Consider the following 9223-nt stretch of genomic DNA (forward strand, 5'->3'; position numbering starts at 1 on the left):
GTATATGGTAAACGATGACTTTGATCTAACATTAATTTCTATTTCACAAAGACTGTGGCTCTTAACCGAGTACATGCACCCCTACCAGGCTACTGAATTATCTTTTCATAATACTCTTTGTAGTTGTAGTAATATTATTACCTACTATTATGATATTTATCTATAAACTCTCAGTACTTTAAAAATGTATGATGTTTTCCAATGGTCACTGTAATTCACTGGAGATCAAGAAGCCTCTCTTTAAACTCAAAGTCATTGTAAAATAAACCAAGTACTTTCTTAAGCAAAGATGGTTAGTGGCTAGTAGTGGAATCCAGGACGCGCGTTTCGTCCTATTTGGGAATCGTCAGCTGGATGTACCTGCATGCCAGATTTTATGTTCACTCCGCGTGTCTTAATGACAAAAATAGAATCTAATGGTCAACTGAAAAGAAAATCTATTGGTAATTTTGTATTATTCTTCAAGCCACCTAACACTGAAGTTTCCTCATCTCATAAGGATATAGGTGACTAATTAACATGCTTTTTTAACAATCAGTTGTAAATAAACTTTAGTAGTCTAACTTGTAATGATAATGAAAATAATCTATTTTACTCCACCAATAGAATCCTCTGCCTTCTATCTGGTTAAATAAGATAGAAATAGAAAAGTGACTGTTTTTACTTTTACAGGAGGAAGAATGTCCAAATGATCAACTAATAAAATACATATATAAACATGAGCAGCCACTAAACTTCACTTTCAGAATAATCGAATCAAGCCACCGGAAGAGTCTTGGATACAGTTGTGTGAGATAACGTTTTGATTAAATTTATTTGTAGTCCTCTACATAAATCAATAGCCATTTTGGAAAAATTAGTATTATAAGGAGAAAAAACTCCCTTCACATAAGTTGTATATATTATTAGATATTAGAGGAGTTAATCAGTCACAAAGCTTTGTAAAATAATACAAATATGAAATTTCAAAATAATGCTTGAAAAGTGGGTAAAAGGTTAATTAAGGACACTGTGATAAAAATAAGTTACTTTTTATAGCTTTGTTTCCCCTTTCTCATTTCTTTACACATACCTTAGAGATAATATTATTGATTATCATGGGCTAAAATAGAGGGATACAATAATTCAATGACTTTTATGGGAATATATTAAATGAATACCACTTTTCTGTCCATTATTAATAATTACAAAAGATGCATGTATAATTGTTTTCCATACTGTACGGCGCGTTATTTTAAAGTAAACCAAAAATCTGGACGTGAACCACACTGTGAAATTATTTTCCAAAATGATGACAAGAATGTACTTCATAAGATAAATTTAATGTTTCTTTGCTACAACATTTTCCTATATGAGCTTGACAATATAGATTAGTACAGAAAAGTATTAGCTTCATACGTAGTAGGTCAGTATGTAATGGAAGATATAAGCAGTTGGATTATAAACCATGTTCATGGGATGAATGGACCAACTTCTTAATAAACACAGAACATGAAATGTGATACTCTATACAACGTCATCATCTTATACGTACATATATACTCAGATAATCACTAAAAAATTTATATAAACAAACGTAGTTCCTTAATTAAACACTGAAGTATAGGACAATCTAAAACCCTAGCAAATTTCGTATATTTCCAGGCTAATGAAAGATGATAAAAAACCTCTTTCAGCCATCAAGTCTCCAAGAACATTAAAATATGATCTGTGTAAGCCAAAAGAAAGTCTACTATTTACAAAGAGATTTTGTTGGATTTAATATGCTACATTTAATTACATAAACAAATGTTATTGGTATCATCATTTACATACTATGTTTCGTGAGTTTTTTTAGATAACTTTAAAAAGTCCAAATTTTAAAGTGGTCATTATGAATTTATAGGGCTAGCTTCCAAGTTTATTGACAGTAATTAATGGTAGATCATCGACTGTCAAATTTAGTACATCCTTATGTTGAGCTATTCGAACTAACGTGAAAATAATCATTAGAAAGTATAGATGACTTCGATCAGTCAGTAGGATATTAATTAGTCTAAATTTTGTTACTCAGCCGGAGGAAGAAATCACGAAGAAGCGCTGGAATTAGATAGGACACACAATCAGGAAAGCACCCAACTGCGTCACAAAGCGAGCCCTTACTTGGAATCCTCAAGGCCAACGGAGAAGAGGAAGACCAAAGAACACATTACGCTAAGGAAGGGAGACAGACATGAGGAGAATGATCAACTAGAACTAGAAAGGAAGAACCAGGACAGAGTGGGTTGGTCGGCGGCTTATGCTCCTCTGGGGGGGGTAACAAGCGTAAGTAAGTAAGTTGCTACTCATTGAGACACATGAAACAATATTCACATTCATACTTCACGTACCAAATAATTTGATAATTCATTTGTAAAACTCCATTTGTATTTGAAAAATTAACACTACTGGATTAGGGTAGAATGATAAATTATTATAATGCAAATAATCTACACTTGAAGCGATAATTAACAAATTATCATTAGTAGACACCTTTAAGGAATTATTCGCTTAATATTCTGCACTGATAAGTTATTTGAGGATTTTTCAAAATCATTTTCAGCAATTGCTTAAGTCACTTGATTTCTCGTTCTTAGTGTTTGAAATTTTTTTTTGTTATAATGAATTGAGTCGTATGAATGTAGGAATCAAAGTATACGAACATTCCTTACGAAAATCTTATTCATAAATTTATACGAATATTCGTCAAGATTAGAACAAATAGTGTGACAAAAATTGGACGCCGAATATAGAGAAGTCATTATATGCGTGAATTATATTTGAAATAATCTCGGTGATTGAAATTTAAATAATTTCAATGTTTTGTCCAACTAACTTGTCTGGACATCTTCAGGGTAATAATCAAAATCGTCAAATAAATATATAGCGTTTTAACAATCAAATCAGATCGAATAGCAATGAGTTCACCAGTTTCTCTGATTATCAAGCATCTGTTCATGCATTCCCTAGAAACCAGTGCAATCGCGGGGATCGTATGTCCACCAAAGGTCTGGTTATGGTATGTAGACGACATTTTTATTATGATTAAACGGTATGGTTCAGAAGATTTGTTTGAAAATGTAAACAACTTTTCGGAGAGCATTAAGCTAACGAAGGAAATAGAATACGTTGACCACAAATTGGCGTTTCTCGATTGTTTGGTTGAACGAAGACATAATAATAATAATAAGTTGAAAATAAAGGTATTCAGGAAATCAACACGTCCTGAGAGATACTTAGATTTTGGTTCGGCTCATGCTCTGTGTACGAAAGTCACTATTGTAAAAAATTTAATTAACAGAATCATTAAGCTCGTTACAGATAAGGTAGACCAACAAGTTGAATTAAATAGAGTTTTGTCTACACTTATGGGTAACAACTAACCAAAGAAGATTATTAGAAATGAAATAAAAATTAAACTAGAATGTATACTGAAAGATTGGAAGTACGTCGTGGTCATTCCATACCGTAGTGAAACATCGGAAGAAATCAAGCAAGCATGATGTAAGAGTGTAGTTTCGGGCATGTGACATCATAAGATCGGCATTATTGTCAGTTAAGGATAGGTTCCCAAAGGAAGAACAACAAAATATTGTCTGTGAGATCAACTGTCATGATTGTAATGCAACTTGTGTGGGAGAAAAATCTTGACAATTGGATGTAAGGTTGAAGAACCACAAAGTGTTTGAGAAATGTTCCGAAATCCTCGGTAGGCCTAATGAAACTTGAAAATAAGTCTGCGACATCGTTACATGCGTTAGAAATAGGACACAAGATTAATTTTGAAGAGACCAAAATACTTCAGAAAGGTTGTAACACTCATAACTAAAGATTGACAGCAGAAGCGTTGTATATATAGGCGAACAAGAACAGTCTGAACCGAAAGGATGGTATTCAACTAGCGACTACTTGGCAAATATTCGTTAATAAGTAATTGAACCCATTCTTTATTCAACCTGTTTCTTTCACATGCATCGTTATTTTGATTGGAATTAATGTGAGTTAATTTTAGCAATGCAATTATGTGTTTCCTGATTCTCATTTTTATTTGCACTTCAATGATTCAGATACAATTTTTTTCAAACTTCAACTTGCCCCTTTAGTTTTCCTTCATATAAAAAAATAATAACACCGAATATCGTTCATTAATAACTTGATCTTACACATACATACATACATACACATACACACAGACAATTCGTTTCAGTCATTTATTTTGATAAATAAGAACTTTCTTCTAAATTTAAACGAATAGTTTCACAATATCTCAATGTGTTCCATTTCACCGAAGATTTGGTTAAGATACGTAGACGACACTATTTTCATTATAAAAGGAGATGGTTTAGACGAACTATTTCAACGTGTCAACAAGATTTATGACAAAATCGAGTTCGCTAAAGAGTTAGGATCTCCTGAACCCAAATTACCGTTTCTAGATTGCTTAGTTGAAAGGAAGTGCAATGATTGTTTAAAAATTAGTATTTTCCGAAAGCCGACATACTCAGGGAAATTTCTAGATTTTAAGTCTTCGCATCCACACTCTACCAAAGTGACAGTAGCCAAAAATCTGATCACCAGAGTCAAAAAACTTGTCACTGAACCAAATGATATAAAAATGGAAATGAATTTAATTGTATCCACACTAATGATGAATAATTATCCGAAGGGTTTTATTAAAAGAACAATTAAGAATGAAAAACAAAATGATATTATTAAGAAAAGAGTTAAGCAAAAAGAATGGATTAACACAGTGGTGATCCCATATCGTAAAGGTATTTCAAAAGAGATCAGAAGGATTCTAACTCTTCAAAATATAAGAGTATTCTTTCGAACAAACAATACTCTAAGATCAAAGATGCAATTCACAAGGAAGAACAACAGAAATGTGTTTATGAAACCAAATGTAATGACTGTAATGCAACTTATGTAGGTGAGACGTCAAGGCAACTGAGTGTGAGGGTAAAGGAACACAAACTGTGCTAAAAGCACATTCCTAAATCCTCAGATGATGTAAGAAAACTTGAGAACAAATCAGCGATAGCATTACACTCGATAGAATCGGGTCATACGATTGATTTCAATGGCGCAAGAGTCATTCAGAAAGGCTTTAATTCTTACAAAGAACGACTAACAGCCGAAGCCCTACATATATGGGCTAATCCAAACAGTATTAATAGGAGAGATGGAGTACAACTAGCTGTCCCATGGTAGCTAATAATTAATAAGTAAACCTGAACTCCTTATTCCATTCTAGCTATCTACATCATATTAACTAGTCGATAGATAATACATTTAACGGTTCAAATCAGTTACCTTATCTAAATATGTTAAACAATTGACTGGAACATTAAAATAACACAAACTTTCAATTACAAATACATTCCTCTCTGAATTCAATCTTTTACCTTGTTTATTAATCTTTTTTATTTATCTTTATTTGATGCATGCTGTGACATTTTTGGTTCATATTATATATAAAATGATGTTTTTGTTGATAGACACAGACCGAAGACGATATATAGTGAATGAAATTTCTTTTCAGATCACTTACGTCTACACACAATCTGTTATCTTACCACTTTTTGTTTCATACCACATGTCTCTTACACACTAATGTAAATACCTACATTAAACATTGTTGACGTTGATTGGATGACTTATTCAGTATACAGTAAACCAGAGAGCCATGTACCTATTTATACTCGATAATTTTGTTGTTTGATTATATTTTCCTTGAAAAAGCTTGGACCAGATTGCCAGGAGAAACGTTGGATATACTTCAAATTCTTTCTCTGAGATTTTACAAATACATTCTTCCTATTTATTTTGATATCGTGAACTTTTCACGTTTCGCATTTAACTGATTCATGTTATCCTATTTATTAAAAATCAACATTGACACGGTATAGATTTGATTGATAAAACGCTATATATTTCATTGATGATTTTGATTATTACCCTGAAGATGTTCAGACAAGTTTGTTAGACGAAATGTTGGAATTATTTAAATTTAAATCGCTGAGATTATTTCAAATATAATTTTCACACATATAATGACTTATTCATGAAACTAAAATCAATAAACTTTAATAGTTAATACTTTCTAATGAAATTTACATGTAGAGGAATTTAAAGGGTGTAACGGATTAAAATGTTAGCTGAGCAATATAAACGTTGTTAAAACAGATTGTTTTAGATTGAGATTTCTGCCAACTACGCTCTTAACTTAAAAAATAATTTCATAGGTTCTGATTTATTAATTTTTAAAAAAAAATTATTCATACCATATTAGTTTGGCTGTATTAAGATATCAAGTGAAATGAATTCTTATTTTCTTATTTAGAGAATAAGGCATTCCATTTTGGAACTTCGTGTTACTTGTCGACGTCTTGGAGTGCTAGTATTTTTAAATATATATTGTAATTTGAAGATAGTTACCATCATAGAATGATGTGAGTCCAACAATCATTGGAAGTCAAAAGACAGTGAACAATTTTATCAGGATCTAGTTTTTCTTTTCATAAAACAGAGATCTTCACAGAAGTATTCAATAATTAAGTAGAGTGATATGAATGCAGATATCTAACGAGTGTATTACATTCATTCGTACTTTAAACAGATGACTGATTATAAGTGGAACGTCAGCCCATTCATATTTATACAGATTGCTTTGTTGTATAATGAAAAATTCAGTAATTGATAGTATTTATGCACTATATCTATTTGGCTAACTTTTTTAAACCAAGAGTAATGGGATTTGGCAGAGCGACGATGCATACAAAAGATACATAGCAGAAGCTATATGGTGTTATTATTATACTTATCCAGAAAGTAGGGCCGCTAGAATTTAATATCTCTAAAGGAATAATGAAATTACCACCCCTTATATTATTTATCCAGTTTGTTTCTCAACAATGTAAACCTGTGGTGGATAATTCCACTATACTATTCCAAAATATCTCGTTAACTGTGTATTTTAGTAGGCCAATTCTCCCAGTATCACTACGACTCTACTTGAGAATACTTGGAAGCCAGAACACTAGCTGTTGGTGCAGAGTGTATTGTTAATAATTAATAGAATCAAAAGATATGCAATAGGCAAGCACACTAGAAGAGGTGAGAAGTGTAAGCATCAATGATAAGGTTCACACCAAAAAGGGTGCGAGCAAAAGGGTGTACGCTAATAAGGACAACTATCAAAAGGGCGCGTATTTATGATGTTGATAACTGAAAGGGGGGAATATCATTTTTAACGGTGTGAAATGTGTTCGACTTACCCTTTATCCGTTTGCCCTATGACCAATCAAAAACGTATATTTTTAAACGTATGATGGACAGTCTATTTTCAATAAATGTTGTGATTAAAAGCAAAGATGAATGGTGGCTAGCAGCGGAATCCAGGACGCGCGTTTCGTCCTATTCGAGGCTCGTCAGATGGATGTACCTACAGATCACGAGTTTGTTAAACAATTTCAGGTGAACGAAAATGTAAAGATCATAGGCTTAATTACTTAAATATTTGCAGCGAAAAATGTAATAATATGTAGAATAAATTTATCTATTAGCTTTGAAAATCAATAGGGTTCCAAATGAAACGATTGTACATGAAGTAGACTAATTACATTCTAGGTTATAGTTTTTACACATCATTAGAATGGATTCGGAGTACGTGGAGAGCGTTAAGGCGGAGTACATGTCTTAATTCAGTTGCTGTTATCATATCTTAGACTTCGTAAATTTTCATCTCCGTTTCGGCAGTTCTACTAATGAGCATTATACTATATCGAAACTGAGAGACGTTATGTTATGAACATACCATAATGGTATCACGTTGCAGACATTGATTTTACAGCAGTTCCTTAAAATTATAATATAAACCAAAAGAGATTTCAGCTCATTAACAATTTACATAAAGAAACAACTGTTTCATGGATAAACTACTGCAAATGTTCTTTGTTTGGATGTTGTGTTACACCTAACAGAATTATGTACTATGCGGACTTATGAATAGCTGAGACCCTGATGATTTTAGTGTCGGTTTACGAAGCAAGTTAACTAGTAAACCATCAGTTCATTTCTATAAATTATTCAAATTATGTCGAGCATCTACGTATCTTGTAAAATTTCTCAACCAGATAAATACTGATTATCGATCTTCTATTAGGTCATGAACAACAAATAATGGTATTTACTGTATTTACGTTGTTTCCTACCTTTATTGTGGCTAATTGATATAATAATCTGTTTTGTAAATTGCAACTTGAATACTTTAGTTAACTTTAAACATATGCCAGGTTCGAAATGATAAGTTCACATTTTGTTTATCAACCTCTATTTCAGTGTTTTTATATGAGTCACTTAAGTCATAATAAAAACAAAGATGTTATCATGAAATATTCAACGGAAACTATTTATGAAAACGTTTCTCTGACCTCATTTACCAATGTAAGATTGTCAGTATTGGTTATTATTCATCCATTCTAATTCATCTGAAAGAAGAAAAAGCCTTCAAATATCCCACTGATTTTGTTAAGAAATTCACATTTTAGTTTAAAGAAGTAATAATATGTTGTCATATATTTTAAATGGCATCACAGAAAACAGTAGTATCATTTCAAAGTCAGCAAAATTATAAACTAGTCCGAAACTTGATTATCTAGACCCTAGTCAAAAACTGAAATACCTCAAAAGACATTTTTACTTTAGATCACCTTTAAAACGATGAATACTAAATTTCAGCTCCCATAAATGACGGTTCCAGGTACTAAGCTTTTTTCTGATTAACTAAAATACCTTTTTTAAAATCATAAAACATTTTTATAAGGGTGATGATATCGAAACAATTTACCATCCAGCTCATTATTATATAATTGGTTTCATCTAAGATATCATATACTTCAGTGTATGTAAATCATGTCTTACATTACACCTATCCATATTCGTGGGGATCTAATCACACCAACTGTGCTGCAACTATGCTGTTACATAATTCCTTTGAGATTTCCTTGGTAACTAACATTTAAAACAAAATGGGAGTAACAGAGAAAAGTTTGTACTACTGATGGGTTCAAATCCCGCGAGGCGAGATCGTGGATGCGTACTGCTGAGGAGTTCCACAATAGGACGAAACGGCCGTCCAATGCTTCCAGGTTTTCCATAGTGGTCTAGCTTCAATTGACTCATGATCTCAACAACTGAAATTTAC

The sequence above is a fragment of the Schistosoma haematobium genome, chromosome ZW (genome assembly GCF_000699445.3).
Source record: "Schistosoma haematobium chromosome ZW, whole genome shotgun sequence".
NCBI lineage: Eukaryota > Metazoa > Platyhelminthes > Trematoda > Strigeidida > Schistosomatidae > Schistosoma > Schistosoma haematobium.